Source organism: Bos indicus, chromosome 2 (genome assembly GCF_029378745.1).
Source record: "Bos indicus isolate NIAB-ARS_2022 breed Sahiwal x Tharparkar chromosome 2, NIAB-ARS_B.indTharparkar_mat_pri_1.0, whole genome shotgun sequence".
NCBI classification, from domain to species: domain Eukaryota; kingdom Metazoa; phylum Chordata; class Mammalia; order Artiodactyla; family Bovidae; genus Bos; species Bos indicus.
This window is the reverse complement of record NC_091761.1, coordinates 46,327,550-46,351,394: the sequence shown is the minus strand read 5'-3', so window position 1 is coordinate 46,351,394 and position 23,845 is coordinate 46,327,550. Positions and strand designations below refer to the sequence as shown.

Genomic DNA, 23,845 nt, shown 5'->3' with positions numbered 1-23,845 from the left:
CACTGCACACAGTTTGGGAGCAAAATTAATTAATATGAAGATTCATAGGCCATGTGCATTAAGCTGCCCACTTATGCTCAGCAGGTCTATTATAAGATCATTATATTTATAAAGTGCAGGATTATACATGCAGCTTGCAATCAGATACCTACGGGAATCAAACTCCTTAGTTCATAGTGCTTTGATCTTAGCCAAGTAAAGGTCTTCCCTGAATCCATGGAGCAAATTGTGAGGCATACTCCTTAGAGGTACCTAAGAAGAGAGGAAGAATATTGAGAAGCTTTAAAAACTAGATAGTTGGAGAGAGTATTTGGTGATGCAGCACAAAGATTTATTACAGTAAAGTATAGGTTGAGTTTGGTGAAAATACTACAACACAATGACTTAATGGTTGTTCATAAATGCATTCAGCTTCCTTATTTTTGCTGCATGAAGAAATCTTTTAACCATTTTAACCTTAAGTACCATTTTAACCTCAAGTTCCTTTTGCCTTTTTGTATTCATTATTTTGGGAGTTGATGTCTGGTAGAGATAAAGATAAGATGAAGAAAAGAGGGACACATTGCATATATTTGCAAGCATTTTAGTGGTTTAATCTGTTCAGCAGTGTATTGCTCAAGGAAATTCCTGTAGGGATATCTGTAAGCAAAATGTTTTAGGAAATTGTTAGATTTAGAGTTAGAGAAGTTCTTGTTATATTTTTCTTAAGTTGAGGTAGGAAGGTAGAGAGACTGACAAATATTTTCTTTTTTTTTTTTTTTCTCTAATTTTATTTTATTTTTAAACTTTGCATAATTGTATTAGTTTTGCCAAATATCAAAATGAATCCGCCACAGGTATACATGTGTTCCCCATCCCGAACCCTCCTCCCTCCTCCCTCCCCATACCATCCCTCTGGGCCGTCCTTTCTTTATCTTGTCCAGAAACTTATAGAAGTAGTATGTTATAGAAAAATTCAAATAAATCAAAGGTGAATCTCAGAAAGAGGATGCCCATTCCCACCTTCCTATCCCATCCTCCCTGTCAACTTCACTCCTTTCCCCCAGAGGTCACCTTTGTTAATAGTGTGTGACATTCCAGGCATCATTTTTCCTAGCCCTCATAAACACACACACACACACACACACACACACACACACACCTGGCACAACATATGTCATTCAATCAGACCTCATTATTCATTAATAAGGTTTCAGTACAGTGTTGATTCATTCATATCTTTTACTGTAAAATCTAATTAACCATCTCCCTCACAGAGAAAACTGATGAGACCTGAGAGAGAGACTCGGATGATTCAGGCCAGGATTATTTGGTTCACTTGCCTTTCTGATTAAGCAGCTGAGTTAACAGGTCACTGTGTCTCATTCAATTGCAGCATTTATTTTGTCCTTACATCTTTGATTTTAGTGATTTTTCAAGTCCCTTGTTGCTGCTGCTACTGCTGTTGATTGGGGGAATTGAAACAGTAGTTGTACATGTCATGGCTTACTGTGTTTGTTTTTGTAGAGAGAAGGACCCAAGAGGTAAATCTGTCTTCTAAGTATTTTCCACGACTGTGGACCATTTTTAGAAAGTGGCTGAGATGAAAGTTACCAGCCTAGACTCTTTTGTCAGCCCCTCCACCTCTGCGTGACCCAATTCCTTCCTTTGTTTGTGCCACAAGCCTTATAGTTATCCCTGTCTTCTAACCTCTTCTCACACTCCACATCCTATATGCATCCGGAAATGTTGTGGGCTCTACTTTTCAGATAGAAACTTACAATCTGACCACTTCTGACCACCACTATGGTTGCTACTCTAATCTAAAGCTCCGTCATCTCTTGCCTGAGTTTCCCTGCTTCTCCCTTAACTCTCCTACTGTCTATTCTCAAACCTGCCCTAGAGTAATTACTATATCTGCTACTCCTTGGACTGGAAGCATCAGCAAAACCTGAGAGTTTTCTTATTAGAATCTCAGACCCTGCTCCAGAACTTCTGAATAAAAACTTGTATCTTAACAGGATCCTCAACTATCACAAGACTATCCATGGTGAAAGATCATTAAAAAAGCCGATCAAGCAACCAATAAAAATAAAAGAAACTTTGAATCCATAATGGACCAAAACCTGTAAAACGAAAAAAAATTACCAAAAAATAAAATTTAAAAATGTGAAAAATAGATATAAAAATGCAAGCCCTAATTTTGTGTAATTTGACTCAGTGGACCTAAAATTTACTGTCAATCTGCTGTTCAGTTCAGTCGCTCAGTCGTGTCTGACTCTTTGCGACCTCATGAGTCGAAGCATGCCAGGCCTCCCTGCCCATCACCAACTCCCAGAGTTCACTTAGACTCACGTCCATCGAGTCAGTGATGCCATCCAGCCATCTCATCCTCTGTCGTCCCCTTCTCCTCCTGCCCCCAATCCCTCCAAGCATCAGAGTCTTTTCCAATGAGTCAACTCTTCGCATGAGGTGGCCAAAGTACTGGAGTTTCAGCTTTAGCATCATTCCTTCCAAAGAAATCCCAGGACTGATCTCCTTCAGAATGGACTGGTTGGATCTCCTTGCAGTCCAAAGGACTCTCAAGAGTCTTCTCCAACACCACAGTTCAAAAGCATCAATTCTTCGGCGCTCAGCCTTCTTCACAGTCCAACTCTCACATCCATACATGACCACAGGAAAAACCATAGCCTTGACTAGACGAACCTTTGTTAGCAAAGTAATGTCTCTGCTTTTGAATATGCTATCGAGGTTGGTCATAACTTTCCTTTAAGGAGTAAGCGTCTTTTAATTTCATGGCTGCAGTCACCATCTACAGTGATTTTGGAGCCCAAAAAAATAAAGTCTGACACTGTTTCCACTGTTTCCCCATCTATTTGCCATGAAGTGATGGGACTGGATGTCATGATCTTTGTTTTCTGAATGTTGAGCTTTAAGCCAACTTTTTCACTCTCTTCTTTCACTTTTATCAGGAGGCTCTTTAGTTCCTCTTCACTTTCTGCCATAAGAGTGGTGTCATCTGCATATCTGAGGTTATTGATATTTCTCCCAGCAATCTTGATTCTAGCTTGTGCTTCACCCAGCCCAGCATTTCACATGACCATGATGTATTCTGCATGTAAGTTAAATAAGCAGGGTTACAATATACAGCCTTGATGTACTCCTTTCCCATTTTGGAAACAGTCTGTTATTCCATGTTCAGTTCTAACTGTTGCTTCTTGACCTGCATACAGATTTCTCAGGAGGCAGGTCAGGTGGTCTGGTATTCCCATCTCTTACAGAGTTTTCCACAGTTTGTTATGATCTACACACTCAAAGGCTTTGGTGTAATCAATAAAGTGGAAGTAGATGTTTTTCTGGAGTTCTCTAGGTTTTTTGATGATACAATAGATGTTGGTAATTTGATCTCTGGTTTCTCTGCCTTTTCTAAATCCAGTTTGAACATCTAGAAGTTCATGGTTCATGTACTGTTGAAGCCTGGCTTGGATAATTTTGAGCATTACTTTGCTAGCGTGTGAGATGAGTGCAATCATGCCATAGTTTGAACATTCTTTGGCATTGTCCATCTTTGGGATTGCAGTGAAAACTGACCTTTTCCAGTCCTGTGGCCACTGCTGAGTTTTCCAGATTTGCTGGCATATTGAGTGTAGCATTATCACAGCATCATCTTTTAGGATTTCAAATAGCTCAGCTGGAATGCCATCACCTCCACTAGCTTTGTTCATAGTGATGCTTCCTAATACCCATTTGACTTTGCATTCCTGGATGTCTAGGTGAGTGAGCATGCCATGGTGGTTATCTGGGTCATGAAGATCTTTTTTGTATAGTTCCTTAGTGTATTCTTGCCACCTCTTCTTAACATCTTCTGCTTCTGTTAGGTCCATGCCATTTCTGTCCTTTATTGTACCCATCTTTGCATGAAATGTTCCCTTGGTGTCTCTAATTTTCTTGAAGAGATCTCTAGTCTTTCCCATTCTGTTGTTTTCATCTACTTCTTTGCATTGATCACTGAGAAAGGCTTTCTTATTTCTCCTTGCTATTCTTTTGAACTCTGCATTCAAATGGGTATATCTTTGCTCTTCCCCTTTGCCTTTAGCTTCTCATCTTCTCTCAGCTATTTGTAAGGCCTCCTCAGACAGCCATTTTGCCTTTTTGCATTTCTTTTTCTTGGGGATGGTCTTGATCCCTGCCTCTTTTACAATGTCACGAACCTCCATCAATTGTTCCTGAGGCACTCTGACTCTCAGGTCTAATCCCTTGAATCTATTTGTTACTTCCACTATATAATTTAAGGGATTTGATTTAGGTCATACCTGAATGGTCTAGTGGTTTTCCTTACTTTCTTCAATTTAAGTTTGAATTTGGCAGTAAGGAGTTCATGATCTGAGCCACAGTCAGCTCCCAGTCTTGTTTTTGCTGACTGTATAGAGCATCTCCATCTTTGGCACAAAGAATATAAGCAATCTGATTTCAGTGTTGGCCATCTGGTGATGTCCATGTGTAGAGTTTTCTCTTTGTTGTTGGAAGAGAGTGTTTGCTATGACCAGTGCATTCTCTTGCTTCATTATGTACTCCAAGGCCAAATTTGCCTGTTATTCCAGGCATCTCTTGACTTCCTACTTTTGCATTCCACTCCCCTATGATGAAAAGGACATCTTTTTTGAGTGTCAGTTCTTGAAGGTCTTGTAGGTCTTCATAGAACCATTCAATTTCAGCTTCTTCAGCATTACTGGTTGGGGCATAGACTTGGATTACTGTAATATTGAATGGTTTGCCTTGGAAATGAACAGAGATCATTCTGTCAATTTTTAGATCTGCATTTCAGACTCTTTTATTGACTAGGAAGGTTACTCCATTTCTTCTAAGGGATTCTTGCCCACAGCCGTAGATATAATGGTACCATTATATAGATATAATTTGCCCATTCCAGTCCATTTTAGTTCGCTGATTCCTAAAATGTTGACGTTCACTCTTGTCATCTCCTCTTTGACCACTTCTAATACCTTGATTCATGGATCTAACATTCCATGTTCCTATGCAATATTAGTCTTTACAGCATCGGACTTTACTTCCATCCCCAGTCACATCCACAACTGGGCATTGTTTTAGCTTTGGCTCCATCTCTTCATTCTTTCTGGAGTTATTTCTCCACTCTTCTCAAATAGCATATTGGGCACCTACCGACCTGAGGAGTTCACGTTTCAGTGTCCTATCTTTTTGCCTTTTCATAGTGTTCATGGGGATCTCAAGGCAAGAATACTGAAGTGGTTTGCCTTTCCCTTCTCCAGTGGACTGCATTTTGTCAGAACTCTTCATCATGACCCATTCTTCTTGGGTGGCCCTACACAGCATGGCTCATAGTTTCATTGAGTTAGACAAGCCTCTGGTCCGTGTGATCAGTTTGATTAGTTTTCTGTGATTGTGGTTTTCATTCTGTCTTCCCTATTATGGATAAGGATAAGAGGCTTATCAAAGCTTCCTGATGGAAGAGACTGACTGTGGAGGAAACTGGGTCTTGTTCTGATGGGCAGGGCCATGCTCAGTAAATCTTTAATCCAATTTTCTGTTGATGGGCAGGGCTCTGTTCGTCCCTATTGTTTGACCTGAGACCAAACTATGGTGGAGGTAATGAAGATAATGGCGACCTCCTTCAAAAGGCTCCATGCACACACTGACACACTCAGTGTCCCTGACCCTGCAGCATGCCACCAGTGGCACACGCCTCCACCGGAGACTCCTGGACAGTCACACGCAAGTCTGGCCCAGTCTCTTCTGGGGTAACTGCTCCTTTCTTCTGGGTCCTGGTGCACACAAGGTTTTGTGTGTGCCCTCCAAGAGTCTGTTTCCCTAGTCCTGTGTTAGTTCTGTAACCAAATCCCTGCTGCTGCTGCTAAGTCACTTCAGTCATGTCTGACTCTGTGCAACCCCATAGACAGCAGCACACCAGGCTCCCCCATCCCTGGCATTCTCCAGGCAAGAACACTGGAGTGGGTTGCCATTTCCTTCTCCAATGCATGAAAGTGAAAAGTGAAAGTGAAGTCACTCAGTCGTGTCTGACTCTTCATGACCCCATGGACTGCAGCCTACCAGGCTCCTCCGTCCATGGGATTCTCCCGGCAAGAGTACTGGAGTGGGGTGCCATTGCCTTCTCCAACCAAATCTCACTGGCTTCCAAAGTCAAATTCCCTGGGGGGTTTCTTTGCCAGATTCCCTAGTTGGGAAATCTGTTGTGGGTCCTAGAACTTTCTTAACAGTGCAAGAATTTCTTTGGTATAATTGTTACGCAGTTTTTGGGATGTCTGCTTGGCAGCTCTATGGTGGAGTTAATGGTGACCTCCAAGAGGGCTTATACCACAGGCTGTGTGACCGGGTAGCTGCACACAGAGCCCCTGCCCCTACAGCAGAACACTGCTGACCCATACCTCTGAGCAGACTCAAACACAGGTCTGGCTCAGTCTCTGTAGCGTCTCTGGGTCCTGGTGCACACAAGGTTTTGTTTGAGCCCTTTGAGCATCTCTGGAAGGTATGGGGTTTGATTCTGAATGTGATTCTGCCCCTCCTACCATCTTGCTGGGGCTTCTCCTTTGCCTTTGGATGTGGGGTATCTTTTTTTGATGGGATCCAACATTCTCCAGTCAACAGTTGTTCAGCAGTGAGTTGTTATTTTGGAGTTCTTACAGGAGAAGATGAGTGCATGTCCTTCTACTCTGTGATCTTGCTCTGAACGATTGATGATGGAATGTAAAAGATTCTGTATTTTCCACTCAATACATTTCTACCTAATTTAAAATTTTTAAAATGGGTATTTGTTACTTTAACAATTAATGATACACAATATATAGGATGAAAGGAAAACTTTTTGTTATTGGTTTACTTCTATCCTGTTTCCCAAATTGAAATGTATTTGAAATTAAATTGTCATAACCATCAGAGCAACATTAATAATAATAAGAGTTTATGCAGTATATACACTGTGATGCTTGGCCTGGTGCCAAGTGCTTTGCGTGCATTATCTCATTTACTTTTTTCATTCTAGATTTCATTTATTTTTATGATATATATTGTATCAGTTATCAGCTTATTGCCTCTCAGCTCCAAATTCACTCTTCAATATTTGTTCTTTAGTGATAGATGGAGCTCCTCTAACCATTTCTGCTTTAGAGTGAGCATGAGGTTAAGGATTCTTAGTAGGGGGTGATAGAACTTGGCAGGAGAACGAGGTCCCCTGTTTCCATGCTGTAGCACAGGGGTCACTGGTGTGGGTGTGAGGACATCCAGTGGTTGTCTGTTTAGCCCTGTGTTCAGAATGCACGTGGCTTCTTGGTGGTCTCGCAGTGTAGCCCCAGTGTGGCCAGTGACCGCCTTCACATAGTCTTCTCAATATGGGCACTTGCTATGCAGTCCTCTTGCCCACCCTAGTACCATAATTCTCGTGGCTCACACACTACCCTCTTTGTCTCTTGTGGGCTTCCTGTCAGGGACACCTCATGCCACAGACCACCTACCTCACAGGTGCTCCACTCTACCTTGTGCCCACACGCTGGCCACCAGCTGTGTCTCGTGTACCTGCTTGGGCTCCAGAGGGGTGCTTCCTGCTTGCTCAGGACAGCAAACCATCTCTGGCCTGGCAAACCACTTTTCTGCCATCCAGTGGATTTAGCTATACCTTCTCTAATGATGTCATTAAAACCCATCCTTGGGGAGAATCTCAACCCTGGGGAGATGGTCCTCTTTCAATATTGTCTTTCCTTGATAATGTTCCTCAGTCCTAGGGTACCATTTAAATTTTTATTATATTTTATAGTGATTCTTTTATAGTGTAAATATCCTTCCTATTAAACTTTCCTGTTTAAATCACTGTGCTTTCTATCTCTTGATAAGATACAAACTGTGGCAAGTTATTTAACTTTAAAAATTTTTGCATCTTTTAAATTTGTTATATTTTTAATGTATTACACCCTACATGAAGTAAGGTGGATGAAGTTTAAGTCTATGCCTCAATGAATTTACACACACACACACACACACAGAAACTGTACTCAGATGAATTTATAGAACATTCTATTTACCCAGGAAGGGTCTCTCTTAGCCCTTCCTAGTCCATACAGTGCTCTCCCCACAAATGTAACCAGTATTCTGATAACTATCACAATAGATGAGTTTTTCTTAGTCTTGAGAGTAAGAAAATACCTTAGAAGAAAAGAAAGAAAGAAAGTGAAGTCCGACTCTCCATGGGATTTTCCAGGCAAGAATACTGGAGTGGGTTGCCATTTCCTTCTCCAGGGGAATCTTCCTGACCCAGGGATCGAACCTGGGCCTCCTGCATTGCAGGCTGACTCTTTATGGCCTGAGCCACCAGGGAATCCAGAAAATACCTTAAATATGTATATTCTGTGATTCATATAAATTGACTCATATTGTATGCATATTTTTATATCTGCTTTCTTTCTTTCAATATCTTTGTTTTATCTTTGTTTCTTCTGTCTCTTATTCCTCTATTCTCTTTTATTGCCTTCCTAGGTGCTTCACTTGTGTTTTAAAGTATAACATATTGTGTAGCTTTTTAGTAGATTTTCTAGGTATTGTAGTGTACATACATAACTTAAAATAGTCAACATTTATCAGTGTTTTACTACTTCAAGTGAAGTATAGATGTTACTTCCATTTACTTCCCTACTTTTTAAAGAATTTTTTAAAGGTTTTCTCTATATATCAAGCACCCCATGAAATGGTGTTATAATTTTTCCTCTTTCTGTTTTGTAAGAAGTTCATTTGTATCATTTATTTTTAGATTCCACATATAAGGGGTGTCATACAATATTTCCCTTTCTCCCTCTGACTTACTTCACTCAGTGTGACAATCTCTAGGGCCATCCTTGTTGCTGCAAATGGCATTATTTCATTTTTAATGACTGAGTGATATTCCATTGTATATATGTACCACATCTTCTTTATCCATTCTTCTGTTGATGGACATTGAGGTTGCTTCCATGTCTTGGCTTATTGTAAACAGTGTTGCAATGAACATAGGGGTGCAAGTATCCTTTCTGCTTATGTTTTTCTCTGGATATATGCCCAGACGTGGGATTGCAGGGCCATATGGTAGCTCTATTTTTAGTTTATTTAGGAGCCTCCATAGTGTTCATCATAGTCGCTGTACTAATTTACATTTAAGTTAGGTAAGTTTTATTGTTCTGTCCTCAAGTTTATTGATTCTATATCTGTCATCTGCACTCTAATATTGAGTGAATCCAGCAAGATAAAAACAAAAATCAGTTACTATATTTTATAGTTCTAAAATTTTCATTTGGTGCTTCTTAATAGCATCTTTATTTATTGTTAAGATATTCTGTTTTTTTTTTTTCATTTCTTTCAGAAGAATTCCACAATGGTTTTTGAAGTATTTTTATATTTATGGCTTTAAAATACTTACCAGATAATCCCAACATCTGATTCATCTCATGTTGGCATCTGTTGGTTGGCTTTTTTCATTCTGGTTGTGATTGTTCTGGTTCTCAGTGGAATGAGTGACATTTGAGTATCCTGGATATTTTGGATAGTATATTATAAAACTCTGAATTCTATTTCATCTTTTTTGGTATGCATTCTTCCACTGAGGTGTAGCAAAAGGGCTGAGTGAGTGTATATATTCAGTTCATTCAGTTCATTTCAGTTCAGTCACTCAGTCGTGTTCAACTCTTTGCGACCCCATGAATTGCAGCATTCCAGGCCTCCCTGTCCATCGCCAAATCCCAGAGTTCACCAAAACTCATGTCCATCGAGTTGGTGATGCCATCCAGCCATCTCACCCTCTGTTGTCCCCTTCTCCTCCTGCTCCCAATCCCTCCCAGCATCAGAGTCTTTTCCAATGAGTCAACTCTTCACATGAGGTGGCCAAAGTACTGGAGTTTCAGCTTTAGCATCATTCCTTCCAAAGAAATCCCAGGACTGATCTCCTTTAGGATGGACTGGTTGGATTTCCTTGCAGTCCAAGGGACTCTCAAGAGTCTTCTCCAACACCACAGTTCAAAAGCATCAATTCTTTGGTGCTCAGCTTTCTTCACAGTCCAACTTTCACATCCATACCTGACCACTGGAAAAACCATAGCCTTGACTAGACGGACATTTGTTGGCAAAGTAATGTCTCTGCTTTTGAATATGCTATCTAGGTTGGTCATAACTTTCCTTCCAAGGAGTAAGCATCTTTTAATATCATGGCTGCAGTCACCATCTGCAGTGATTTTGGAGCCCCCCAAAATAAAGTTTGACACTGTTTCCACTGTTTCCCCATCTATTTTCCATATTCAGTTTAGCACTGTGCAAACGTGGGACACTGATTCACAAAGCTTTGTGACAGATGGGTGGGGTGGAAGTGCAGTTTCGTCAGGCCCCCTGACACCTTACCAGTGCAGGTGGGGCATTAGCTCAGACTGAGGTTTTCCTCTGAGAGATCCCAGCTGACAGCAGGGGACTAGTCGTACCTTCTCCCCATCACTTCTTTCCACCTATTGATGTCAGTTCTCTGTTGGACCCATTGACAGTCGAGTGGGGATGTGAAGCAGAGTGATAATGAGACTTACTTCCCAATAAATTTAGACCTCAGTGATACCACCTGGGCAGGGCAGTCAAAGCACCCTCTGCTTTTGTTGGGCAAGAGGTGAATATCAACTCCCCACAAAGCTGTGCAGACATCAGTCTGGCAAGAGAATCAGAAATTTTGCCTGTTTTAGCCAGGTGAGAGTTGGAAGGATCTCCCCTTGCTTGGCCCTGCTGGCACCACTGGGTGGGGAAATTGAACTACCATTGTTCGAAGTCTTTGTGTTGGGGTGAGGGAAGTGAAGTAGTCGAGGATATGGGGATTAAAGATCAGCCCCCTTCTTGATCTAACTGAAAGTGTGGAAGTGTGTGTGTGTGTGTGTGTGTGTGTGTGTGTGTGTGTGTATGGTGCGAGGGGGAGTGGATTTTCCTTTGGTGTGCTTGGCTTGAGCAGGGTAGATATTGCCAAACATTTTTGTTCTGTTATGCCACACTTTTTCTGGTATTTTGACTAGGAGGAATAGGCTTTTCTTGAGAATTTTGTGTGTGTAGTGGAGGGTCTGTACCTGTTAGCAGTTCTGGGTTGGAGGCTTCTGCAGGGCCCTTTCTGAGATATACTGAAGGCAGTGAGAAATGCAGGTAGCCAATCTCAAACCCCAGGGTACCTCTACAATCTGTCTTTTTCTTCCTGCCTTTCAGAGACCATGTAGAGGTATCTTTCGTGTTATGTGGATAATAAGAGATTGGATCAGAAAGAAAGAGACCAATTCATCTTGGACAATACTGAAAATAACCAACTATATCTTTTGAAGAGCCTTCGTTTTAAAATTTTGTGAGATCCAAGTTACCATTTCCTTTTTCTTTCATGAGTCATAATCTCAAACTAAATAAAATGTTGCATGCATGCGTGCTAATTTGCTGACAGTAATGCCCGACTCTTTGTAACCCAATAGACTGTAGCCTGCCAGGTTCCTCTGTCCATGGGATTCTTCAGGCAAGAATACTGGATTGAGTTGCCATGTCCTCCTTCAGGGGATCTTCCCGACCTGGGGATTGAACCTGCGGCTTCTGCTTTGCAGATGATTCTTTACTGCTGAGCCACCGAGGAAGCTCCAAATAAGATGTTAGCTGCTGATTTTTCATAAACGCTTTATGTCAGGTTTAGGAAGTTCCTTTCTATTTATTGTTTGTTGGGAATTTTTAATTAGTCATGTGTGTTGGATTTTGTCAAGTGTTTTTCATACATTTGTGAAATGATAGTATGTTTTTTCTAAGTTTATTAATCTGATGAAGTACTTTGATTAATTTTTGCATGTCTAGCCCAAATCTCACTTAGTCATAATGAATTACACTTTTTATATTTATTGGATTAAACTTGCTAAAATTTTATTTAGATTTTTTGCATGCATTTTCATTATGGATATTGGTCTACAGTTTATTTTTTCTTATTATTTCTTTGTCAGGTTTTCCTTAGTATTACTTGGCTATACATTTACCAACTTTTCTAGACCTTCTGAGTGCCCAGAAACCTCATTTCTATTTCTTGTTTCAGCAAGTCTTCTTTTGATATATTCCCACTTTGCCAACAATAATTAAAGCCTCTGATGGTAGTAATTAACTTCAAGGTCAAGAATAAATTAGTATACATTTGAATTACAATCTCTTGATTTATAGTGGCCCAAAAATGAAGGTAATTAAATGTTACAGCATTAAACTGTGATCAGATCTTTAAGGATGAATATTCAAGTAGTTCATTTAAATAAAAAACTTGAAATTAAACAAATTTTTTTTTTTAATTGAGGTATAGTTGATTTACAATGTTGTGTTACTTTCAGGCGTATGGCAAAGTGATTCTGTTATACGTATGTATATATCTGTTCTTTTTCAGATTCTTTTCCTTTTTTGTTGTTCAGTAGTTAAGTCATGTCCAACTTGAAGATGCTATGAACTTAAGCACACTAGGCTTCCCTGTCCTTCACTATCTCCCGAAGTTTGCTCAAACTCTTGTCCATTGAGTCAGTGATGTTATCTAAGCATCTCATCCTCTGCCACCCCCTTCTCCTCTTGCCCTCAATCTTTCCTGAGTCAGGGTCTTTCCCAGTAAGTCAGTTCGCATCAGGTGGCCAAAGTATTGAAACTTCAGCTTCAGCATCAGTCCTTCCAATGAATATTCAGGTTTGATTTCCTTTAGAATTGACTGGTTTGATCTCTTTGCTGTCCAGGGACTCTCAAGGGTGTTTTTCAGCACCACACTTCAAAAGCTTCAGTTCTTCTATGCTCAGCCTTCATTGAGTATAAAAACAAAAACTTTTATAGAAAATTTTTTATTATTCCCACACCAATTTTAAAAGGTCTTTTTTCCCCCATTGGAAAACTTTAGAGATCATAAAGAATGCAAACATGATACATACTTAAGCCTGTTCCTTTTTTTCCCCTGCTGGTTGAACTTTCCTAAACTTTGGTGAACCAGTTATGCAAAGTGGCAATAATTAATTTGCCTCTTCCTATAAGTGAAAGCTTTTTACAAAGGATGGTTATTAAATGGTTAGTTTCTCTAAGGGGGATGGAAAAAGAGGAAGTAAGTCCCTATTATTTGAAGAAATATGGGGTTTGAAGAACAAAAGAATGCAAATAATGTCTTTGACCCGGCTCTGGTACCACAAGGAGACTCTGCCATCTCTTTCTCTTGGACAATTTTCACACAATGCAGTCCCTCATTCCCTGAATGCAATAACACCTTAAATTTGGTATTTAAAACAGGTAATCACTGCAAACTAATATTTGTTTAAAAAATAGTTATTACATTCTCTGATAAATAGAACTTGAATCTTCCATGCATTTCAAATTTTAAAATTGTTTTCCTTTGCTTCTAAAAAAATTAATGCAAATTTTTAAATTTTTAGGTAATTTTAATTGTATTAATATTTTCAGGGCTACTCTTTTCTGAAACAGCCTTATTTGAAATGTTTCCTTCTCTCAAGCACTGTGGTTTCTATCTCCATCCTACGTCCTGAAATGCATCAGATGTTTAGTAGGATCTCAGATGCTCTTGTGCAAAGTTAAGTGACAGTATAACCTGAATAGGAGCATTATTACAAAATAAGCTACTATTGAAACTTTGCACTCTATGACCCTTCTCAAGATTAAAAAAATTTTTTTTTAATAATTTTATTTATTTTTGGCTGAGCTCAGTCTTCACTGCTTCTCGGGCTTTTCTCTGGTTGAGGCAAGTTGAGTTGGTGCATAGGCTCAGTAATTGAGATTCCCAGACTCTAGAGCATGGGATCTGTAGTTGTGGAGCAGGGGCTTAATTGCCTTGAGGCATGTGGGATCTTCCTAGACCATCTCCCACAAGGGCAGGCCGATACTTTGCCACTGAATCACCAGGGAAGCCCTCAAATATTTTAATAGTAAAGCCAAGAGGAGGAACTTTTACTCAGGACATTTCCTGTACCTTCCATCTGCTAACTCTTGGTGTTCCCTCAAACTGGATTTTCAAGATAACTCTAAGAACTTTCTGTTTTTCAAAAGTTGTTCAGAACTTTGGGCTTACCAATTAAACTCTTTGTTTTCAAATAATTTTTGGACCTTTAGAAAGTATATTTTATGTCTTTTCATGGTGTTTGAGCAGAAGATAAGGTGTTATATGTACTATTTTATCAGATATACACTTTAATCTTTGCAATAACTCTGGATGTTATCCATATATAATTTAAAAAAAAATAGAGGATGAATGAAATTCCACCTGGGAGGAATTAAGTGTCATATTCAAGATCACACAGCTAGTTGATAGAATATGTTCTGAATTCTAGGTGTTCTTGAATCCACCATGAATGCTATAGACATCCATGACAACCCATGATCTTGTCGTGAACTACAGTCAGGATAGTCTAGTGTCTGTTTAGAAGAATGGTCTACAGAGGTGAACATCATGCTCAGAAGAGTGCAGATTCATGCAGCATTTAAGACACTGTGAGGGTGTATTCGTAAACCCTTTACAGCGTTATCTAAAGTGATACATGTTCAATCATGGCAGATAAATAAGTGACTATGAAATGAATATCATTTTTCTGCTTCTATGAGTTAGCAAATCTGCTTATCAAAACATTAGTGATAGAAGTGAAGTCTCAGCTTTCTTTTTGCACCAAATTAAAATTCCATGAATTCTATAAACCTTAAATTTCCATAAAAAATAATATTAATATTTTCACTTTTTGACACATAAAGACAGTAAAATTAGATTGGAATTAGAATATTCTGAAATCTTTACAAAAGAGTAAAAGCTGCCCCAAATATCTACAACTTAAAAATCCCTTGCTTAGCTAAAAGTATAGATGTATAGCTAACATTAATGGATAGAATTTTTTATTTTTTATACTTTTTTTAGAAGATTCTGTTTTATGTTCTTTGTTAAAAGAAAATCTTACCGTTATTTCTTATGAGAAAGATCAACTTTGTTACTCATCATCTTATAGAAAAATGGAATTGTAGATATGTTGGTGAAATTGTCAAGATAATTACAGTTTATCTTCATGCATATTGTAGAGGAAGAAAAAAAATTTTTCCTCTACCATTTGTTCTTAGGCTGTCCTATTAATCAGATTAACAAAGGACAGATTAACAGGAGGAAAACAAATTTAGTTATGTACATATTGGGTTCTCATGAGAATATGTGACCCACAGTCAGTCAGGCGACTGAAGCTTGTATGTTGCTCTGAGTTCAGGAGAGGGAGCAGGGATCTGGGACTTCAAAGAAGAGGAAGACAGGGAGATGGGAAGAACAAATGTTTGGTGAGTAAACGGTAGCCCTGTCATGCAGAGACAATGGACACAGAAAGGAATCTGATCTCCAGGCCCAGCTGAGCTTCCCCAGCTCCCCCAGCTTACCACACCTAGCCCAGAGTCTTTGTAATTATTTCCGGTGATAGTTCTCTTCCTGGACCAGGCCACCTTTTAGGCAATTACGGGAGATGTAAAAGTTTTTCCTGAATCTGCTGGGTCTTGATTGTCTTCAGCTCAAAATAGTCCATGTGCCAAAGCTAACACATTTTGGAGAGACTTGTTCTGACCCCCTTCCCTGTCTTCATTCCCTAAAAGATCTGATTAGCCTTTAGGTTTACCAGGCTGTCACAAAACTCTGTTTAATGTAAGACTGAACACTGGTTCTCAATAAATGCTGCAAAAGCATCACATAGTGTAGCAGACTCTATGGATGTCTCTCTCAGTTCTCTGGGGAGCCCTTTGAAGGCTGCTGTGGTTACTGATGACAGTGACTCAGTATTGAAAACCTTTCGGCACCCGGAGCCACCTCATCCAGAAGGGCTTGTGGGTTCCATAGCCATTTCACAAATGGTAGAGGTACCAGATACCCACTATCTTGCCTCCAGGTGGGAGATAGCAGCCTGGTATGATCTTACCAAATCAGAATGAGACTGGGTGTACCAGAAGTCAATCCCTTGTTTAGCATCTCGCTTTTCATCTTATTCCTATCTCTTCTGCTGGTCACTCCCAAGAGTACTCCCTTAAAAAAATAACTTCCAGAAAAATCTTACTATTAGGCTCTGTTGTTTAGAGAACTAGACATAAGACATGTGGCAATTTAACCTATAGAATTATCTCCCTTTCCTATATTTCAAATTGCCTGGGTTCAATTTTGAAATACATAGGTCCTTTATAGTGATTAAGATTGCTGCTTGTGTTATTTGATTCAATTTTTCCCTTTTTCTGTGCTCTTCTTTCACTGGTGGAAGAATACTGTGGTTATGTATCATAAAAATTACAAAGAATTTCATAAGCTGTTGAATGTGGAAAGAAAATGTTCTTATTATTGGTATATTTGGGGAAATTCCTAAAAGAGCATGACATATAGCCTAGTCACAATTAATGATAATCTCCTCCTTTCTTTCTATATGTTTTATAAATAATTTTATAATCACTTTTCTGGCAGCTTCTCACTGTGTTTTTTATGTAGTTGTCATTTTACCAGACTGGACGTACAACAGATATGAAAACAGAACCTGATTTTTTTTACTCCCATCTTACGTGGATATCATTAATTTATAAAGACATTGTTTTGCTTTTTTTTTAAAAAAAAAGACAAACAGCTGGCTTGATGGAAAATCTGCCCTGATCTCCAGAGAACAGGGAGTTCAGACATGATATAAAGTGACAGAGGGTGAAAAAGTAATCTTCAGGCAGATAAGTTAGTGCGGCCAGGATGGGCAGGACATGATGGCATTTGCCAGAGAGAGGAGAACACAGGCTGTACAGCCACACAGCGCTCTTGGAAAAGGTGATGTTGGGAAATGATACTAATCAGCTTACCAGTGTTTTCAGTAATGAAAGAGTGCTAAAAAATATAGAAATGAAGTTTTAGACATGAAAAGGAGGTTCATCTGCTTAGAATCCTTTTCGGGTTACTGTTCTGTCTCAGTTGATGTTTTCCTAAACACCAGTAGAGGCCTCCAGACACTTCACTAAGTAAACAAACGCACCATCCGCACATGGGAGCCCATGGTACCCATTGTGTCCACTGACATGGGGAGAAATCAGGTGGAATCTTTGCAGAAGATGGTTTCAGCCAGGGTCAGCTGTAATCAGAGGAGCTGCTGGTCTTTGCTGTATAGCTTGTCCAAAACTCGATTACAAAAGAAAGATACTTGTTCTAGAATTGAAGGAGGTCATGGTATGTATAATTGTTGTTCCTTTAAACTGCATTTTACTGATTGTCACAAAGTGGGCATTTCTCTCTTAATAATCCATTATGTTATCAGTAAGACAGTTCTAACTTGCCCAGTATTCTTAGAATCAAAATAAGAATACTGGAGAGAAATGGAAACCAGGTAATTAATTCACAGACTTCCAACCTGGGTTATTTGGCAAGTACCACTTTTTTGTCTCAAGTTCTCAACTGAGCATAATCCTAAAAGAGGAAAAAAAAGAAAAGTTTGCTGAAGAGTCATGACCCATGGAAGCTTCACGGAAAATGTAGCTAACTCATACAGAGCCTGCTAATGACAGCCTGAAGCACATCTTTTGTTGGAAGTGTGTGTGCATTTTTCTGTGTGGTTGCAAATAAGCACCAAGGTCTACATGATCATTATTGATTAACTATATATTTCCCCCACTCAGGTTTTAATGAATAATCATAATTAGAAGGACTCCAATGCCCCGAGATGTCTACTGCTTCGAAGGTAAATCTTCATCAGATTTTGCATGTCACTGATAAAATCCACTCAGCCCCAAACCTTTATTAACTGCTTTAAGACTCCAGCAGCTTCTTTATACGTTAGACACTTCTCTGACTGTACCTTTAGCTGACAGTATAAACACATTCATTTTGCTGTCACATCAATTGATCTTAGCTAATTAGGAGCGTTTTAGGGGCCTTAATTTGATAAGGACGTGTGAATGCGTTTTTCCCCCGCAGCAGGTTTGCTGTTTGCTGGGGTATTAGGGGAGTGTTAATTAGGCACAGTTCTTCTGTCGGGTTGATGGTTTTTAAACAACATTCACCAAACGGAAACTCAAACGGTCAGAGCAGAAACTGGGATTGTGGCCATTGGTGTGGTTTGTCAGATCAGGTTAGTTACCTCTGGAATCGGAATCTGACAGAGGTGAGCATGTTGTGTACCCTTCCAGCACCAAATCTGACTTTTCCTTCAGCAAATGTTCCTTATGGTGGAGGTCTTCCTCTCCGCATTTCAGAACGTCTCTGGAGGAGGCTTTCTCCCTTCAGTCACTGTCATTCTCTCGCAACCCAACAGTATCCAGTTTGGTGCTCATCCCGGCCCTTCTTAGTTTTAAAAGCCGAAAGCACAGCTTTTGAAAATTCACTGGCCCTGAAGTACATGCAGAAAATCTTTTGAACAGTTTGGGTCCTGGGATTTCTTTGTTCAGTCTCTTCTGCTGAAGGCAAAGCGGGGCTGGCTGGCTGGCTTTGGGTCAGCCAGGAGCAGTGAAGCAAAGGGAAACAAACAACAGAGCAGCTGAAATTCCTGCTTGGAGCTTGTTTGTAGATGGAGCTCATACAGTGTCTTTTGTTTATTTGTGAGACTTTACTTAGGGAATGCATAAAAAGGAACTTGAAGTAAGTAACCATTTAAGAAACCGAGGAAAAGGGATGTCTGATAACAGCATTTTCAATTTTAAGGCTGAGAGAAATGCTCATTTATATACTGTGAGTTTTTCTGCAAAGATACAGTTGCTTTCTAAGGCATATACATTGTGTTCCCTTTGTTTCTCTTGTAGCTTTACACTGACCATTTACACATTTGTCTTCCATCCTGCTTGTGATCAATCTATAAATAATAAGTTCAAATAAAACAATCTCTGAATGTCCTCCAGTAATAACCATTTGATTCTGCAAATCAAACCTTGAATGTTAGCCTCATTACCAAAAGACCAGTTGAATTATTAAAACCTTCATTGAAAATACCTGCTGTTATCTGCTGTTTATAACTATCTTTGAGTCCTAGACTATATGTGCCTAAAATAAATGAAGGAAGCCCTTAAGAGAGTGCCTGGCTCTCTGAAAAAAATCTTGATAAAGTGGAAAAAATATCGTATTTGGAGACTCCATCCATCTGTTGGTTATAAACGTGTTCACACGGTCTTTGTGATTTAACTGTCTTCTATGTAAGATGATAATGCCTGTCTTCTGACATACTTAACGGTATCTTTTTTTTCTTTTGTCATCCTACTGTTTGTCCTGATCCTTTTTACTTTTGAAAGTCACAACCATTTAAAAGTAGCTGGCAGATAATGAATATTTGTTTATGTGACTATTACCTGCTATCCCCCGTTAATATAAGCTCCATGAGGGTGTGGTATCACTGTGTGTTATTCACCACCATGTCCCTATCGCCTGGCGTGTAGCAGACATTCAGTAAACACTTGTTGCATAACTTAATGCAATATCAGCTATTATGGCACCTAATGTTAATATTCTAATTTTTTTGTAGTTAAGATTTACTAGCTAAACTCCAACATAAACACAAATTACATAAAAAGAAAAGCAGTATTTATATTTGTATTTGAAGTAAGGCTGAAAAAGAATTATGCAAACTTCCATCTGAAGAACACAGGAAAGTGCAAATCCAAACCAAAGAAAGGAAAAGAAGGAAATTCTAAAAATAAGATCAGAAATCAATGAAAAAGGAAACAAACTTAAAATAGAGAAAAATCAACAAACCAAATTTGATTTATTGAAAGTACTAATAAAAGCAATAAATCTTTACCAAAGCTGACCGAAAGGAAAAAATATTACCAATGTTAGAGATTACAAAGATGGTCGATAATATAGATACTAAAACATTTAGAAAGGCAATATTGAGAAAACTTTAGGCATCTACCATGTAGAATAAATGGAAAAGTTTTATGAAAAACAACTTACCAGAAGTGATACAGTGTAAATGATCATATGTGTTTTGAAGAAATTGAATATATTGTTACTAAAACTTCCCACAAGAAAACTTCAAGACAAAATGACTTCCTCATAAATACTTATTAATATTTATAATAAGAATGAGCTTGTAAAAAATGACTCTAGAGTATAGAGAGGAAGATTTCTTAACATATGAACCCAGAACAACTTTAATACCAAAATCTGATTAGGACACTACAAAAAAGAAAAATTAGTAACCAAACAGATGTGAATGTCCCTTAAAATTAGGAAAAATAATACAGATTATATATCCATATCATCCATAATCCATGACAACACACATATACATATATATATCTCCAATTTTTAATGAGACTTAGTAAAGTTCCATTTAAGTAGTCATTTAAGAGTGGCTTAACTTTGAGATACCAGTCTGTGTCACAATTATGTTCATAGCAGCACTATTTTTAAAAGTTACATACTAGAAACAACCCACATGTCCATTAGTAGAAGAATGGGTATATAAATGGTGGTATGTTTATAAAATGAAATGTTATATAGCTGTAAAGATAAATGAACTATATACAAGAACACAGAAGAATGTCACAAAAAATAGTATTGAGCAAAAGATGCAAGACAAAGTATTCTAAATCAGATAGTGGTTAAGCTTGAGTGGAAGTAGAAATGACTGAGAGGCAGCAGGAATGAGGTTGGAAATTTTCTTTTTTGATGTGGGTGATAGTTACTGAGATAGTAACTATCTCACCAGAGTTCATCAAAATTCATCACCATATTCATATGTTTACTGAATCCTTCTGGATGAATGTTTATACTTCAAAAAGGATTTCAGATGAAACACACACACACAAGCAATGTAATAATGTAGCCTGATACTTGACCTACAAGCTCAGTGTTCGTGTCTATGTATATGTCTGCAGATTACCTTTGTGACCACTGTAGTGTCAAAAATATCTTGTTTAGTAGAAAGTAAGGGGAGAGATTAGATGAGAACTAAGTTGCTTAGTATGAACAACAGGTGTTCATAAGTGTTAGTCACTCAGTCATGTCCTATTCTTTGCAGCCTCATGGACTGTAGCCCTCCAGGCTCCTCTGGCCATGGAATTCTCCAGGCAAGACGAATGGAGTGGGTTGCCATTCCTTTCTCCAGGGGTTTTTCCCGATCCAGAGATTGAACGTGAGTCTCCTGCATTGAGGGAGATTCTTTACCATCTGAGCCACTAGGGTGTAAATAGATCTGAGTTCATGATATCCATATGGGTTTTTCTAAACTTATTTTTTTTCTCTTAAGGATTTACATTGTAATCATTCTTCAATGCTACTAAGCAAAAACACATAATCATTTTCATGTACAAAGAGCATTTTATTACATAGCTATATGAAAATTTGAACATCTTAGGTGGTTTTCAAATTGCAGTCATTCTAAACAGTGCCTACATGGACTCCCTTTGCAGTGACTGGAGTACACCACTTCTGGCAATGTGCCATATACATGATGTTCCGCTATCACTCAATGCCCCAAACTAACATGGCAGTGAGAAATGCCCTCCCATTGTATCCACAGATCTTAATCATTCCACTCTACTTTCCCAAAATGGCACCTCATAAGATTTAAAATAATGTTCCTAGAGACCATTCCTGTTTAGAGATCTTTGTTTTTGTTGTTCTGTCTCTAATAGAGATCTTAGGTCTAGATAAACAATTCAAAACTCATTACTTAAACTCTGCTTTATTTGCTGAGGAGACTGGGATATTATGGAGCAATTCTAAAACTTTCCAGTAATTAATATTTTGCACATTTTTAACCTAAAAATGAGGTGCTCATTTTGTGAGCATATTTTAAATTCCTAGTGATGCCTCAACTTTCCAGGTTTTCTTATTCCAATAGGACCAAATTCTAGTTAAAAAAAAAGAGAGAGACAGAAGAAGAGCTCTGCAAATATAATGATCTCTCATTTTACTTGACACTATATTTCCACCTAAGTGAATTCACATTATACTTTTACAGTGGTAAATAGATGTTCATAATACATTAATCCATAGTTCAAAAGAAAGGATAAAATATGTTTCTGTGCCAATGTTTATTTAAACTACTGTGAAAAGAGTGTGATTCTGACATGATGCAGCAAGATTACTCTCAGAAGGAAAACAAAATAGTCCTTTTTCACATGAGATGCAGCATCTACACTGGTGAACACAGTTGACTGTTTGCAACAGTTAAGACAGAGAGGAGGCATTCATTGAGAAAAATTGCATAAAGCAAACCTGGCCAGAGAACTCAAAGCCAGTAAAACTAGATTTGAGTCAAGCAAGGAAGGAAATTTTCTCCTCAAAATACATGGTAGATGACATCTCTTTCCTTTAAAATATTTAAGTAAGATGAAAGTGAAATTGAAACTGCAAGTTGCTCAGTCATGTCCGACTTTTTGCGACCCAATGGACTATATAGTCTATGGAATTCTCCAGGCCAGAATACTAGAGTGAGTAGCCTTTCCCTTCTCCAGGGGATCCTCCCAACCCAGGGATTGAACCGAGATCTCCCACATTGTAGGTGGATTCTTTACCAACTGAGCTATCAGGGAAGCCCTTAGGTAAGATAAGCCAATTCATAACACTGTGCAGGAAAACAAGTCTTAACAAGTCTTAAGGAATTACTGATTTAGTTGTCTTTTGATAAACAAATTTACAGAGGTCTTGTATCCATTTCTTTTTCTTTAATCTGTCCTTTTAACTCTGGTTTATAATGAATTCCGTCTGCTTGGGGGGCCTAAGTAAAATTTCATAAAAACAAAATGAGTAGACTGGAGAAGTGTGCCATTATGTATTTTTATTTTTCCATGCCTTTGAGAGAAGTTCTTCATGACTTTGTTCTCTAATACCAAGGTAACTTTGAATAGCCATCATTTGGGGGTACTTTGCTTTGATACCCTTGTTCACTGACCCTGCTGCTGCTGCTGCTAAGTCACTTCAGTCGTGTCTGACCCTGTGCGACCCCATAGACGGCAGCCCACCAGGCTTCCCCGTCCCTGGGATTCTCCAGGCAAGAACACTGGAGTGGGTTGCCATTTCCTTCTCCAATGCATGAAAGTGAAAAGTGAAAGTGAAGTCGCTCAGTCGTGTCCGACTCTTAGCGACCCCATGGACTGCAGCCTACCAGGCTCCTCCATCCATGGGATTTTCCAGGCAAGAGTACTGGAGTGGGGTGCCATTGCCTTCTCTCACTGACCCTAGACATTTGCTAAAGGGTGTTTTTTGTCCCTCCCTTTAAAATTGCTGATCACATCGGGTTTTCCATAAGAGACATAGATGTGCTTCAAAATCCAAAGAAAGGTGACAACATAGTAGGATAAATGCACTAATTGTTCTTCCAACAAAATCTGTAAAAATTTTTAAATGAACATCTGTTTGAAGAATAGGGCTATTAAAGGGAATGTTCTGTACAAACAGTGTGCCATGCAGAATAGTTGTACAATAATGCTGTGAAATTGTTTAATTAACTCATAAAAGAGGGAATCCAGTAAAGGAAATGTATGCAGTGCACTTTGGAGATATTTGACAGTCTTCAAGAGCAGATGTGATTATGATTATAATTATTTTAGTAAATTGAGCCATAATTTCTCTTTCTGTTGTAAAATAAGGTAAAGTATATTATGAATCTTAAGTAGAAAATAACCTTAATCATAAATAATTCATGCAAATCTTGACTTTTGTTTTAGGTTCAGCACTGCTATCATTTCCTTTTCTTTCGGTGAGGCGTACTTTTGTAAATACAACTGAGAAGAGTAAGCATTCAGCATGGAACTAGGGTGGATTTTATGTGTACTCTGTGGTAATTGGCTGCAATATTTTGTAGGCGTGACTTTCACCATAGATTTGAGCTTAGTTGCTTCAGTCGTGTCTGACTCTGTGACCCTATAGACTATAGCT

The 23,845-nt window shown here is 38.8% G+C and overlaps 1 long non-coding RNA gene across 2 annotated transcripts in view; it reads left to right on the top strand.

Annotated features, from left to right (window-relative positions):
- The window catches only part of LOC139176366 (uncharacterized), a 156,265-nt gene extending 133,283 nt beyond the window's left edge, over positions 1-22,982 (top strand). For both annotated transcript variants that reach the window (XR_011560781.1, XR_011560780.1), the window contains 2 exons: positions 17,647-17,708; positions 20,982-22,982. This is a non-coding gene — a long non-coding RNA (uncharacterized lncRNA). The remainder of the gene's footprint in view (positions 1-17,646; positions 17,709-20,981) is intronic.
- The last annotated feature ends 863 nt before the right edge of the window (positions 22,983-23,845 follow it).